Source organism: Geotrypetes seraphini, chromosome 6, assembly GCF_902459505.1.
Source record: "Geotrypetes seraphini chromosome 6, aGeoSer1.1, whole genome shotgun sequence".
In the NCBI taxonomy this organism is placed as follows: domain Eukaryota; kingdom Metazoa; phylum Chordata; class Amphibia; order Gymnophiona; family Dermophiidae; genus Geotrypetes; species Geotrypetes seraphini.
Genome location: NC_047089.1, coordinates 249,870,778 through 249,886,376, shown reverse-complemented (window position 1 = coordinate 249,886,376; position 15,599 = coordinate 249,870,778). Strand labels below are relative to the sequence as shown.

The following is a 15,599-nucleotide window of genomic DNA, read 5'->3' as shown; positions in this document are numbered from 1 at the left end:
CTGTATCTGTGGCATCTTGTTTGTCTTATCTGTTTAGGTTGTAAGCTTTTTCAAGCAGGGGCTGTCTTCTTCATGACTCTGTACATCACTGCATTCTAGTACTGCCCGATTCAGGAAAAAAAATTTTGATTCGATTCAACCTATTGAATCGATTTTTCGATTTGATTTTCCTGCCCAGTTGGGTGTTTTTTTCAAACATCCTAGTGAGTTTATTTTATAGCCTCTTCACTCCTTTTGCCCTCTCCTAGTATAAACGAAATAAACAAAAAAGACTTTTCCTCTCTCTGTTAAATCCTAGCTCACATTCACGATCTAACACCACGTCTGGCAGGATACACATTTCAAATCTGACATACTGTAATCACAAAATAGAAAATAAAATAAAATTTTCTACCTTTTGTTGTCTGGTCACCAGCAGATGAATCCAGAGACCAATGGGATAGCCCACATCTACCAGCAGGCAGAGATAGAGAAACTGATTAACAGGTGGTCCTATTGGCTGGCACTCTTCCTGTATCTCCAGTATGCTCTATCTCTCAGCAGGTGATGGTCGCTATTCAACTAGCTCCTGGATTCTGGCTGTGACTGGAAACTTATTTTTCCTGTTGAGATTTTCTCTTCAGTGAGTTATCAGTGCTATTTCTCCTGTTGAGGTTTTTTCTTCAGTGAGACAGGGGTGCCTGGCTGAACGGTGCCGGCTTTAGGAGTTACACCTGGGCCCCCACAGGCCCCTGCCTCACCCTCCCTCCGATAATAGAGGGTTTGACTGAGTCCCTGTTTTTCTTCCTTCCCTTAATTTTATTTAAGAAAAGGGACTTCAAAGTTTCTAAATGGCATTTCTGTTCTCATAGTGCGGAGCAGCCGGCATATACCAGCACTTACAAGCCCTGACCACAGTTTGTGAGTATGCAACTTTTGGTTTGCGGGTGCTTCAGTCGCGAGTGTGTGTTTGTTAGGGACATTTTGGTGTCCTGTGTGGTGATATTTTTATTTGGCACGCTGTGGCTTTTGAGCTATCGCGGTTGTGTAGCTATGTTCGGGTGCTGGTATCCTCCGAGCTCTTTTTGGAATGGGACTTAACAGTTGCTCGGGGCCCTCCGGGTGTGAGTTTATGCTAGCAGTCAAAGTGGCTAGGCTGTTGCCGTGCGCCAGAGGCACGCACTTTTGCCTTGGCGCTGGTGGTTGCACCTCTAAGTTTGCGAAAGCATGGCGTCGGAGGAACTAGGCCTTTCCCGCTCGCAGAAGATGTGCCCACTGCTTTGCGCCTATTGCGGCTTTCATATTGGCGCTGAGGGAACTGGAGTTTTCCGCTTGCAGAAATCATGCGCGAGTGTGTTTTCTTCTACTAACCATGCAGCTCTGCTTCAGTTATGTTTTGTTATGGAAATGGTTAAGCGCCAGGTTTATAATTTTCAAACAGTTGAGGGGCTCAGATTTTCCCGCGCGCAGGTGAAGCGCGTTTGGGATCATCCGTTGTCAGCAGCGCCACAGCGGGTTGGCTGATCTTTCCCCAGGCTGATCTGAGCGGGTGCTGCAGCCTTCCTGTTGCATTTCCTGTGAGAGAACAGAGCACATTTGCGATCCTCTGTTTTCAGCAGCGCTGCAGTCTGTAGGCTTTTATTTCACAAGGCCTCCATTTTGTTTGAGTTCCACGCGTTGGAGGTTGTGCAGCCCCATTTTGCTTTGATGCAGCACTTGGGAGCTTGGTGAGTGTTTATTTCATGCGCTTCTCGTAACTTGGGGGTCATGCTTCTTAGGCCTGAGAGCGTATTGGAGGGAGATTTCAGTTTATGCTCCACTGACCAGTTCCGCTTTTCTCTGCTGCAGGTTGCGGTTAACAGCTAGAGATTACCCGGTACTTGGTGCAGGGTTTCTCTTTCTTTCTCTCAGGATCTCCCTAAAGAGAGCATATACATACTTGAATGTTTTCTTTTCGACTCTCTGTGCAGTGCTTTGTGTTTGTGGTAGCGTTGTAGAAATAATTTCCGGTTCTGGTGTTATGATAATCTATTGAGGCGCAGTTAGGGAGCACAGTGGCATTTCTCTTTTTTGTATGGGCAGGGCTGTCTTTATTTCTGAGGCAGCGGAGCCTCTATGGTGCACAGCCTGCCGCATGAGATTTTACCACCGCCATTTTTTTCATGGCAGGTGGCAGACAGCGTTCTACAGCTACTTCTGGCCTGGGTAAGTCATTTACTTCTATAAGCTTGACTCCTTGTCTGCCTCAGTTAATGAAACAATACGTGTTTCGTTCACGTTGCATGGAGTTAGTACTGTTTTCATGGTTCCAGTATGCTCCTCTTTCCATGGCACACCTTGATTTTTCTTAGGAGAGTTTCTTTCTTCTTACAGATCCTATAGTGCTCCTCCTGCTGTTCCCTGACCTTCTACACTTCGTTCTGAGGGGATCTTGACTTGTTCCAATGGCTCTTCAGGCTTTCTCTTGAGGGGGAAGACGCTATATTGTCATGTCAGGGGGCTGTGAACTTATTTCAAGATGCTTGCTACTTTGCATCCTCCTCGGGTTTCCGGTTCGTTCTTGGAGTTTCTATGTTTGTGTTTCCCTTTTAGGTGTTGCTGGTCCTCAGGGTAGATCTTGTAGTTCTTCAGGAACTAAGGGACGTTGTTCCACTTACTGCATGGTGCCCAAGACGGGGGCATTGGGCAGACTGGGGCTGGATCCCATTCTGCTGAATTGGTTTCTCAGGGTTACACATTTCTGCAGAAAAACAGGGAGACTATTTACATTTTCACTATGGACTCCGAAGCGGCACTTGGTTTGCTTGCCTCTCTTGGAGAAGCGCTTTCGGTTTTGCCACATGCCTTTTCGCCTACCCCAGGCTTCACGAACATTTTAGAAAATAAGAGCAGTGGTACCATTTTGGCACTACCAGGCGATTCACCTACTTTCTTCTTGACTGGCTGCTTGATTCGGATGGTGTCCAGTCGGGCCATTTGTCTGCCACAAAAGGGGTGGTTTCTTTTCCTCAGTTCTTTGGACATGACTCTTCAAATTTGCATGGGTCTCTTTTCTCCTGTATTATTATAGGTATATTGGGAAGCTATTTTTCTTCATATAGGAGAGAAATGGGTTTCTTCCCTGAGACTAGGGCGATGGGTCACAGTCTCAGGTTTGCATTCTTCTTCGGTCACCTTGTCCAAGAGTATGGGATTCTGTACAGGTTCTAGGATCTATGTTGCTGACTCCACTGGGAACTTCGGCTTGCTTTCCCATTGTAACACTACAGCGGTCACTTTTGTTCCAGTGGTTCCCGGTATCTCAGGGTTCCCATTATTTGGTAGGCTCCTCAAGCATTGCTCTGTATGCTTTGGTGGCTCAGCGTGATTTCTCTTTTCAAAGGCTTGCACGGTCTTTAGTGGGCTGGGGGGCTCGGTGCCTTCCATCCTCGGATCCACGAGTCTAGTCTTAAGAGGCGACTTAGTACTTGTTCATTCTTCTATTCAGGAGCATGATCAGGCTACCGTTTCTGGAGCTTCAGACCATTCTTCCGGTATGGCGCTGGAGGTCTTTTCAGTCAGTATTATGATGGGGGTATTTCTCTACAGACTGGGTGGTAGGTGATGTACTCAATTGGCGGGTAACGTCATGGTTCTACTTCAATGGGTGGACCCTCTTCTGTTGGCAGATCATTTTACGGGTCAGGAAAAGAGTTTGGATTGATTTTCTCTTCGCGAAATCTGAGCATGGCCCTTTTATTGTATGTGACGGTGTACAGCGCTGTGTACGCTCTAGACAGTGTAAGGGTTAGTAATAGTGAAATCTGCGACATCCTGGATATTGTGAATTTTGGCTCAGGCGTTCCAGCTCTTTGTATGGAAATGAGATCTCCTGGAACTAGACCTCATGGCCTCGTCCCAAGTTTTCAGCTTCCTAGCTTCTTCGGCGGACACAGGGAGTGGGAGTCAGAGGGGGGTTACAGCGTGGCTTCTTTCTCGCCTCTGGTTTCTCTTTTTTCTGTGTTTTCCCCTGGCTGCTGCTGACTTGGATTGGCCATCTCCCGCTCGCTTCAGGGCGCAGTATTTGGAGAATCTCTGGTTTGCCATCCTTGCTATGTGCATCTGATGATTCTTTCGACAGCCGGACTATTGAGTTTCCTGGCAGGTATTCTCACATATGGGTGACGTCATCAAACGGAGCCCCGATGCGGACGCCTCACAAGCAGACTTGCTTGAAGAAACTAGAAGTTTCGAGTCGCCCGCACCGCGCATACGCGAGTGCCTTCCCACCCAGCACAGGGCGCGTCTCCTCAGTTCTTAGTTTTCCGCGGAGCCGAGAAGTCCGTCTTTGACTCTCTGAGTTCAACTTTGTTCTCTTTTGCCTTCTCTCAACCGCGGTTGGTGTCTTTTCTTCACAAATCGCTGTTTTATTTTGTTTTATTTGATTTTATCTAGTTAAAAAGTCTTCCGTCCGTTTTCCGGGATGGGCCGCTCAGACGCAGCCCACAAGCTTCGACCTTGCAACGGCTGTTTTCCGGCCTATGTCCCAGCCTGCTACAGGCTTTAAGAAGTGTAGCAAGTGTTGGCGCACGATCTCGATCACAGACCCTCATAGACGCTGCCTCAAGTGCCTTGGGCCTTCACATCATCCCAGGTCGTGCCTGCCTTGCCAAACACTTCAGCCTTGTGCTTTTAAGCGTTGTTGCATTCAAGTGGATAAGTTCTTCAAGATGGGAATCTTCGACTGATCCCTCGACTTCGAAGGCGTCTTCGGCTTCGACTTCCATCTAGAGAGTTGCGCGGGGACAGAAATCCCACCCGTCCCCGCCAAAGTCCCACCCGTCGCCGTGAGGAATCCTTCCGACACCACCCATCCACGCGAGGAATCCCACCCGTCCCCGCCCGTCCCTATAAACTTCAGAAATAGTTATTTCATTTAATTATGCTACTGAATTAAAGGCTCTGGTAGAAACCCATTTACAAATAAGCAAAAAGACTTTATTAATTTGGAAATATTAATTGGGAAGAATACATACTTTGTAAACGGGTTTCTACCAGAGTCTCTAATGTTTATAAATTTTTATCAACACAACTAATATACTACTTTATCCTGAAGCAAAAAAAAAAAAAGATATAGAATTATTTTCCTACCTTTGTTGCCTGGTTTCTGCTTTCCTCATGTTCTCATTCAATTCCTTCCATCCACTGTCTCTCTTCCTTCTGCATCTTCCATTTGCTCTGTTACTGTGCCTCTCCCTTTCTTCCCCCTTCCAAATTGGTCTGGCACCCATCTTCTTCTCTCCGCTCCCCCCATAGTCTGGCATCTGTCTTCTTCCCTGCCAGCGTCTTCTCCCTACTCTCTCTTCCCCATTTCCTTTCAGCGTCCTTCTCCCCCCCATCTTCCCCATGTCCTGTCAGCGTCCTTCTCCCCCCTCTGTCTTCCACATGTGCTTTCAGTGTCCTTCTCCCCCCTCTGCTTCCCCATGGCCTTTCAGCATCCTTCTCCACCCCCCCCCACCCCGTCTTCCCCATGTCCTTTCAGCATCCTTCTCCACCCCTTTGTCTTCCCCATGTGCTTTCAGCATCCTTCTCCCCCCTCTGTCTTCCACAAGTGCTTTCAGAGTCCTTCCCCCCCGCCCTTCCCATGGCCTTTCAGCGTCCTTCTCCACCCCTTTGTCTTCCCCCATGTGCTTTCAGCGTCCTTCTCCCTCCTCTGTCTTCAAGTGCTTTCAGAGTCCTCCCCCCCCGCCCGTCTTCCCCATGGCCTTTCAGCGTCCTTCTCCACCCCTTTGTCTTCAGTGCTTTCAGCGTCCTTCCCCCCCTCCTTCTCTACCGCCCCGGGTGCAGCACAGCCGGCCAGGTCCCCTTACTTATGTGGCACTTCCCCGACCGACCGACAACAGCCCCGGTCCGACAAACCTCCCTGCCCTTAACCGCGAATCTAAATTACCTTCTTAAAGCTGCTGTAAGAAGGTAATTTAGATTCGCGGCTACAGGGCAGGGAGGATTGTCGGACCGGGGCTGTTGCCGGTCGGTCGGGGAAGTGCCACAAAAGTAAGGGGACCTGGCCGGCTGTGCTGCAACCAGGGCGGACCGCCCCCTCCCTTGGTAGCCACTCGAACCGCGAGGCTACTCTCCTTCTCCTTACCTGCCCTGCCTGCAGCACAGAGCCGAACGAAAGTCTTCCAGACGTCAGCGCTGACGTCGGAGGGAGGGAGGGAGGGCTTTGTTTAAGCCTTCCCTCCCCCGGGAAGACTTCCGTTCGGCTCTGTGCTGCAAGCAGAGCAGGTAGGGAGAAGAAGAGCCGCGCGACTGAGTACATCCAGCCCCGCAGGAACCCCGCGACCCTAGGGGGCGTCCCCACGGGATTCCCGCGACCCTAGGGGGCGTCCCCACGGGATCCCCGTGACCCGAAGGGGGAACCCGCGGGTCCCGCGGGATTCCCGTCGTCCCCGTTCCCGTGCAGCTCTCTACTTCCATCGAGCCTCCTTCCGCGCCTCCTGCTTCTACCTTGAGCATCATCAAGCCTTCATCGTTTGCAGTGGCTCTAGCTTTGACGTCATCTGCTGTGTTTTCCCCTGTTTCCTCAGGTCAGATAGCTCAGCAATCGGTTCCGCCGGTGGTGATTAAGGTGTCTAAGACTACTAAGTCGAAGCACACTCACACTGCCTCAAAGGAACTTCCAGCCAAGGCAGGTGGTCCGGTTTCAGACGCGGATCCCACCTTGTTGGCTTCTTTTCAGACCATTTTAGAGAAGCAGTTTCTTCAGTACCTTACTATTATGGGTCCTAAACTACTTCCTATTATCCTGCATGGGCAATCAGCAGACTCCCGGAAGGTCAAGCCGCTTCCTATGTCCCAGTCGGAGTCACACTCTTTGCAGGGAGCAGAGTCTCTGCGAGTCTCTGGTCTGCCACCTAAGCACGAAAGGCAAGGAGTAGATTCTTGCGAGTGCATCGACAGAATTCCTCACACTCTCAGCAGAGAGCAGAGTCTTTGCAAGTGCATCGAGGTTTCTCCTCCAAGCCTCTGGAGCTTTGATCTACAGCCTCTAGTCCTATTCATACATTGGCATCGGCTGCTTCTGTCTCTGAGGCAAAATCTCGATCCTCGAGGTCTGGTTCTAGACACAGTTCTCACCATCGTTCGAGGCCTTCATCAAGGCATTCTTCCAGGCATTGTTTCTCGCAGGATATTCCATCGTCTTCGAAGCCTCGCTCTACTTCAACCTCGACCAGATCACCGACTCCTCGTTCGAGGTCTCCGATGCCGGACCTCGAGGATATCCCGGCCTCTATTGCCTCGTCCAAGTCACCAGGTTCCTATGAGACTTTTTTCCATGCCGAAGCTGCTTCTTCAACACATGCTGCCTCGACATCCTCGAGTGATTCTCAAGACAAGGCATTGCCGGATCAGCTACTTCTTCATCTTTCCTCCGACAGATGGCTGTAGACTTGGATGTTAAATTGGATACTGGTTCCAAATATTCTAAGGAAGTCATGCGTCTTCCTCAGCCTCCGGCAGAGTGTCTGAAGCTTCCACTTCACAAGCTTTTGGACCAAACTTTTGCTCGATGCAAGGAGACCCCCTTTTCCATTCCAGCAGTTCCTGGAAAATTGGACTCGAGGTATAAAACTGTGCATCACAAGGGATTTGACAACTTGCAGTTATCTCATCAGTCCCTGCTAGTTGAATCTTCCTTGAAGAGATCCCATACTTCCAAGGTCTATGCCACAGTCCCTCCTGGTCGGGAGGGAAAAACTATGGACAAATTTGGACGTCGCATTTACCAGAATGCTATGATGTCTTCTAGAGTCCTTAATTATAATTTTTATTTCATTACTTATTTTGAATTTCTTCTTTCGCTTCTGCCAAAGTTTTTGAATTATATGGATAACCACATGCATTTTGAATTTCAAGAAATCATCGCTTCTTTTTCTCAGCTACGTCTCCATCTCCTGCATTCATCTTACGATGCCTTTGCGTTATCTGCCCGAGCGGCTGCTTGCTCTGTGGCTATGCGTCGTCTTGCATGGCTTCGTACCATTGACATGGGCCCTAACCTTCAAGACTGCCTGGCTAACATTCCTTGTCAAGGCAACGACCTCTTTGACGAGTCCATCGAGGCAGCCACTAAAAAATTATCTGACCATGAAAAATCATTTGCTTCCATTGTCAGACCTAAACCAAAGCCACTAAGCTTGCACGCCCTGCTGTCATCTATCAAAGGTGTTTTGCTCCTAAGCCGGCTCCTTACACTCACCCTCCTCTGAAAAAACAGCCACCTCAGAAGCAACAGAAATCGCAACCTTCTGCTGCACCTAAGGCTTCTCAGCCTTTTTGACTGTTTACAACAGAGCATATCTTCCACCGTTCTGTCTTTGTCTCCTTTTCCCCCTATAGGAGGTCGTCTCCATCATTTTTACAACAGATGGACACTGATAACATCCGACCTTTGGGTGCTTACCATCATCAGGGAAGGATACTCTCTTCATTTCACTCAGGTTCCTCCAGAGCTTCCTCCAAGAGAGTATCCTTCCAATCTATCCCAGACCGCCCTTCTTCTTCGGGAAGCTCAAGCTCTGCTTCATCTCCATGCCATCGAACCAGTTCCCCTATAACAGCAGAACAGGGGGTTTTACTCTACTTCCTTGTTCCGAAGAAGAAGGGCGATCTGCGACCCATTCTGGATCTCAGGGCTCTCAACAAATTTCTAGTCAAAGAAAAATTTCGAATGTTGTCCCTGGCATCCCTTTATCCCCTCCTCGAGCAGAATGACTGGTTATGCTCTCTGGATCTCAAGGAGGCCTACACTCATATTCCCATCCATCCGGCCTCCCGTCAATACCTCATATTTCGGGTGGGGAATCTGCATTATCAATACATTCCTCCCCTCTTCATCACATTTTCTCACAGTGGGGAACTCCTCAAATAGACCTCTTTGCAGCTCCCTTCAACCACAAACTGCCTCAATTCTGCTCCAGGATATACTCTCCTCACCGACTCGAGGCAGATGCTTTTCTTCTGGAATGGACAAATCTTTTCCTCTACGCATTTCCTCCATTCCCTCTCATTCGCAAGATTCTACCACCATGATTCTAATTGCTCCTCGGTGGCTGAGACAACCCTGGTACTCCCTTCTACTTCAACTCAGCAGCAGGGATCCATATCTTCTACCAGTTTTTCCATCTCTGCTTACACAGAGTCAGGGGTCTCTGCTTCATCCCAATCTGCAGTCTCTACACCTGACAGCCTGGTACCTCTCAACATAAACCTTCTTCAGTTTTCTCAATCTGTAAGAGACGTTTTAAATGCTTCTAGAAAGCTTACCACTAGACAATGCTATCACCAAAAATGGACTAGATTTTTTACATGGTGTTTTACTCATCATAAGGAGCCTCAGCATTCCTCCTTATCTTCTGTTTTGGACTATCGTTTGCACTTATCCAATTCTGAATGCACCATCTCCAACTGTATGGCGGCTTGTATCTCTTTCTGCTATGCCCAGGTTGGATTACGTCTTCACAGTAAAGTCACAGCCCATAAAGTCAGAGCAATGCCAGCTTCAGTAGCTTTCCTCAGATCTACACCTATTAAAAGAAATTTGCAAGGCTGCTACTTGGTCCTCGGTTCATACCTTCACTTCTCATTATTGTCTGGATACTTTCTCCAGACGGGATGGACAGTTTAGCCAAACAGTATTACAAAATTTATTCTAAGTTGCCAACACTCCCACCATCCCATTGTGGTTAGCTTGGAGGTCACCCATATGTGAGAATACCTGCCTGCTTGTCCTGGGATAAAGCACAGTTACTTACCGTAACAGATGTTATCCAGGGACAGCAGGCAGCTATTCTCACAACCCACCCACCTCCCCTGGTTGGCTTCTCTGCTAGCTATCTGAACTGAGGAGACGCGCCCTGTGCTGGGCGGGAAGGCATTCGCGCATGCGCGGTGCGTACGACTCGAAACTTCTAGTTTCTTCAAGCAAGTCTGCTTGTGAGGTGTCCGCTTCGAGGCTCCTTCAGATGACGTCACCCATATATGAGAATAGCTGCCTGCTGTCCCTGGATAACACCTGTTACGGTAAGTAACTGTGCTTTCTCACTGATGGGTGATGTCACCGACAGAGCCCCGGTACGGACCACTTAAAAGTGCATTGCCACTTTAAGTTTTTAAAAAGTTCGCGATAGCCCGCACTGCACATGCGTGAGTGCCTTCCTGCCCGATGTAGGCGCGCGGCCCCTTCAGTTTCTTAGTTTCTGCAGAGCTAAGAAGTCGCATTTCAATGACTGTTGAAAATTTTCTTTTTCGCTGCCTTCCCACTCTCGAGGTTTGTGATTCTCCAGTAATTTTTCATTTTTATTTATTTCTTTTCATTGATTTAAAACAACGAAAAAACAATTTTCGATTTTTCTCTTTCGCGGGTTCGTCCCGGTGGGGCATGTTGTACCTCTGATTTTTATCTTGCCAGGGAGGTCTTGTTGATGTCCCCCCCCGCACGCAGACGGGTTTTAAGAAGTGTTTTCGCTGTTCTTGGCCCATATCTATAACTGACCTGCACCGCTGGTGCCTCCAGTGTTTTGGGGCCTGAGCACTGCCCGTAGACTTGTACCCAGTGCTCTTCTCTTCAAAAGGACATTAAAAAACTGCCTTCAACAGAAACTTCTTTTCGGTGCCACTATGGAGGGGGAGCCAACATCACTACCGACTTCGGTGCTAGCCAAAGTGACACCTATTCCTTCGACACCGGCAGAAACATCTCCGTTGTCGCAATCTTCTGTGGGTAAGCCGGCTAAGAAGCCTTCCCCTACCCTATCTGGGACTTAGGTCAAACAGGCATTGAGACAAGTCATGCCGACTTTGAAATATCCCATAAGTGCCAGGTCCTGATCTCGGTGAGTGCCTCGACTTCATCCTCCTCATTGCCGGGCCGGAGTGTGGCACCAGTGGTATCAGCTAAAAAGCAAACGGTACCGGTGCTTTACTAAAGCAAAAAATTGACAATTTGCTTAGGGAGGAATTGGGTGAGCATTTTCAAATGCTAGTACCGACCCAATTCATGCCCATGTCGACACTGAATGTCCAAGCTGGGTCGACACCGGATCTCTAGGTGATGGTTCAGTCTGAGCAAATAGCGACACCAACCGCACCTCACATTGATGCTCCATCGGTGCAGAGACTATCGACACGGGAGTCAATTGATCCCGTCCCATGGCACCAGTCGTCTTCTACACAGACATCTTAAAGAAGCGATTCTGGTGCGATCTTGGAAGGCCTCTCATAAGATGAAACATCTTGAGCCTTCGACTCTGAGTCTTCGACACCGGCCTCACTCTATTCAAGACTCAGACTTGTTTGGAGACTCAGAGCAGGAACCACTCTCGTCTGATGATGAGGACTCGGCCAGTTCAGATTCACCTCAGCATTCTTCTCAAACTGCTGCTTTTTCTGAGAGATCCTCTTTTTCCAGGTTTCTTAGGAAGATGTCTAAAGCCTTTCTATTCCACTGGAGGCAGACTCCAAATATAGTAAGCAGTTCTTGGAGGCTCTAGACCAGGGGTCTCAAAGTCCCTCCTTGAGGGCCGCAATCCAGTCGGGTTTTCAGGATTTCCCCAATGAATATGCATAGAAAGCAGTGCATGCACATAGATCTCATGCATATTCATTGGGGAGATCCTGAAAACCCGACTGGATTGTGGCCCTCAAGGAGGGACTTTGAGACCCCTGCTCTAGACTATGACCAGCCACCAAAGGAGCTGCTGAAGCTTCCTCTCCTTGACATTCTGCATGAGACTTTCTATAAAAATCTGGAGACTTCATTTTCCATTCCTGTGGCTCCTAGAAAGCTTGACTCCCTGTACAGAGTGGTTCCTATTCCTGGGTTTGATAAACCTCAGCTTCTTCATGAGTCTCTTGTCGTGGAATCAACCTTGAAATCTGCAGGCGCTAGTGTTTATGCTTCTGTACCACCTAGCAGAGAAGGTAAAGCAATGGACAAATTTGGTAAACGCCTTTACCAAAATACTATGTTGGCGAACCGAGCTGGAAACTATAATTTCCATTTTTCATTCTAACTAAAACATTTTTCATCTTTTCAAAAATATATTCCCTCATGCAAAACTCAAGCTTTTCAAAATGTTATTGCTTCAGTTTTCCAATTGAGGAAGTATATGGTTCGTTCTACCTATGACACGTTTGAGCTTACCTCACGAGTGGCAGCCATGTCGGTGGCTATGAGACGTCTTGCCTGGCTCCATGTTTTCAAACTTGATGTCAACCATCAAGATCGTTTAGCTAATACTCTGTGTCTTGGGGATGAACATTTTGGACAATCCATGGATACTACCCCAAAATTGTCTGCCCATGAGACCAGGTGGGATACTTTGGTCAAACCTAAGAAAAAGCCTCCACCACCTCATGCCTTCAGGCCTACTTTTTATCAGCGCAGATTTTCTGCTAAGCCTGCTCCTCTTGCTTCTTCAGCCTAGGAAGCAAAAGCAGCAACAATGTCGACAACCTAAGCAACACAGCCTTTTTGACGTGTTCCTCAAGAGCATAGCCACAGTTCCCATTCTTCAACCGTTACCTCAGCCGATAAGAGGACAGCTTCAGCATTATGTAAATCGTTGGGAGCTCATCACTACAGATTTCTGGGTGTTGACCATCATTTGTCAGGGTTACGCAGTCCTCTCCTCTTCTTCTGGAGGTTCAATCCCTTCTTCTGCTGAATGCCATTGAGGCAGTTCCTCTCTCTCAGCAGACTCAGGGATTCTACTCCCGTTACTTCTTAGTCCCCAAGAAGACGGGAGGACTGTGACCCATTCTGGATCTCAGAGATCTCAACAAATTTCTGGTCAAGGAGAAATTCTCCCTCGCTCTTATTTATGGATCAGAACAACTGGCTATGCTTTGGAAGCCTATACCCACATACCAATCCATATGGCTTCCCGCAAATATCTTCAATTTCAAGTCAATCAGCATCATTACCAGTACAAAATCCTTCCTTTCGGCCTGGCATAGTCTCCCAGGGTCTTCACGAAGTGCCTGCATCTCTTCGTTCGCATGGCCTTTGGTGCAAGTCTTTTCTTATCTGGATGATTGGTTGATCTATGCTGTCTTTTCTCAGGAAGCGCTCCTTGACACATCTTGGACCATCTCCTTCTTATAGGTTCTGGGATTTGAAATCAACTTCCCCAAATCACATCTCACTCCAACTCAGCGTCTACAATTCATAGGGGCGATCCTGGACACCACTCTGAGAGCATTTCTCCCTCCAGATCGCATGAACACACTACTATGCTTCTGTCAGCACATGTTTCAAATTCCATCTATCTCAGCAAGACGAATAATGGTTCTTCTAGGTCACATGGCATCCACAGTTCATGTGATGCCCTTAGCAAGGCTACATCTTTGCACTTCTCAATGGGTCCTTGTTCTAAGTGGTCTCAGGCGACATTGTCTTTCCAAATATTTCTGTAACATGATCTCTTTTGTAGTCGCTTCAGTGGTGGTTGACATCTTCCAATCTCTCCCGAGGTCTAATGTTTCATTTGCCTCCCTCATCAACAGGTACTAACGATGGATGCATCCCCTTATGCATGGGGGGGGGGGCGCATCTGGATGGTCTTCAGACTCAAGGTCTATGGTCTGCCAGGGAGCAGAATTTTCACATCAATCTCCTAGAGCTCAGAGCGATGTATTATGTCCTTAAGGGTTTTCAGCATCATCTATGCCCTCAAGTCCTTCTCCGTCACATGGACAATCAAGTAGCGATGCACTACATAAACAAGCAAGGAGGCATGGGCTCTCTCCTATTATGCAAGGAAGCCCAAAAATTTGGATATGGGCAACTGCTCGCAACATTTTCTTGAAGGCTGTCTACATTCAAGGGGAGAAGAATTCCCTAGCAGACAACCTCAGCAGAATACTTCAGCCTCACAAATGGACTCTCAGTTCGGCAGCTCTCCATCCCATCTTTGCTCAATGGGGCATTCCACAAGTGGACTTATTTGCGGCTCCCCACAATTACAAATTGCCCAAGTTTTGCTCCAAACTCTCCTCTCCTCACCGTCTGGAGGCCAGTGCATATCTGTTGGATTGGACGGGCCTGTTTTGGTATGCATTCCCTCCAACTCCTCTTATGTTGAAGACTCTTTTCAAACTCAAACGAGAGTCAGCCACCATGATTCTCATTGCTCCTCGGTGGCCCAGGCAACATTGGTTCTCCCTTCTATTTCAACTCAATTCCTACTTCAAGCCAATTCCTCTGCCAATCTTTCCTACTCTGCTTACTCAGATTCAAGGATCTCTTCTACATCCCAACCTGCATTCGTTACACCTGACAACTTGGTTTCTCTCAGGCTGAAACCATATGAGTTACATCTCTCTCAGCCTGTCTGCAATATTATTGACACCTCCAGGAATCCAGCCACACAACAATATTATCAACAAAAGTGGACTAGGTTTTCTTCCTGGTGTCGTCGTCTTCATCATCATCTCGACCCAACTTCCTTGTCAGTAGAACTGGTGTTGGATTATCTACTTCATCTGTCTGACTCTGGACTCAAATCCACATCTATTAGAGTCCATTTCAGTGCTATTACAGCTTTTCACATGCCAGTCGAGGGAAAACCTCTTACTGCTCAGTGCTCATCCTTTGGTCTCCAGATTCATGAAAGGGCTTTTTAATGTGAAAACCCGTTAATGTTAAACCCCATATTATAAACCCTGAGGAAGCCGCTTGTTAAGCGAAACAGGTTCCCGTTGGGCAAGATAACACGGGGCTTGAGCGGCGGTACAACTAACGCCGCTCCATAACATAAATCAAGTTGAAAGATAAGTGCTTAGTTAAGGCTTCAACTGATATCATGTGTATATAGATTTACATTGCCTTTTTTGCACAGCTATTTTGCACAGTAGATAATGCTATTTGCACAGTTTTGAAAAAAAGATAATTTAATATTGCTATTTGCACAGTAATCTTTGAAAAATAAAAATAAGAATAAGTTTTTAACTTAAGTATAAAATCAAAAAGTACTGAATAGTGTAGTTGTACATTTATAAAATAGTGGCAAATTAAGTCACGTTGATATATGAAGGTTTTGGATCAATGAAAGATACCCACGCCACATTTCCCTGTATGGATGATATTATTATGATCCTTGGAGTGGCAATTCTGAGATTCTTTCCTTCATTTTATTGAATTAAATCATTTAATTAGATGGGTTTTTTTCTTTCTCTCAGTCTATTACATTGACAGGGCAAAGCCTCGTCGTACTTCCCAACAAGTTGGGGCTTCCTGTTTCCAAAAGAACGATTTCCAACTGGCTGGCTGCCTGTATATCATTTTGCTATGCTCAGACTGGACTGCCAGTGGAGAGTCGTGTCACAGCCCACAAAATCCGAGCTATGGCAGCTTCTATAGCTTTCCTTAGACCTACTCCTATTGAGGAAATTTGTAAAGCTGCCACCTGGTCCTCAGTTCATGCATTCACTTCTCACTATTGTCTGGAGTCTTTCTCCAGATGGGATGGGCTCTTCGGCCAATCTGTATTACAAAATTTATTCTCCTAAAGGCCAACTCTTTCACCATCCCATTCTAGTTAGCTTGGAGGTCACCCATCAGTGAGTATATGCTA

At 47.4% G+C, this 15,599-nt stretch overlaps 1 protein-coding gene across 11 annotated transcripts in view; it reads left to right on the top strand.

The window, feature by feature from the left end:
- CASK (calcium/calmodulin dependent serine protein kinase) overlaps positions 1-15,599 on the top strand; it is a 770,397-nt gene that overhangs the window by 185,353 nt on the left and 569,445 nt on the right. The gene's annotated exons all lie outside the window — the stretch shown is intronic.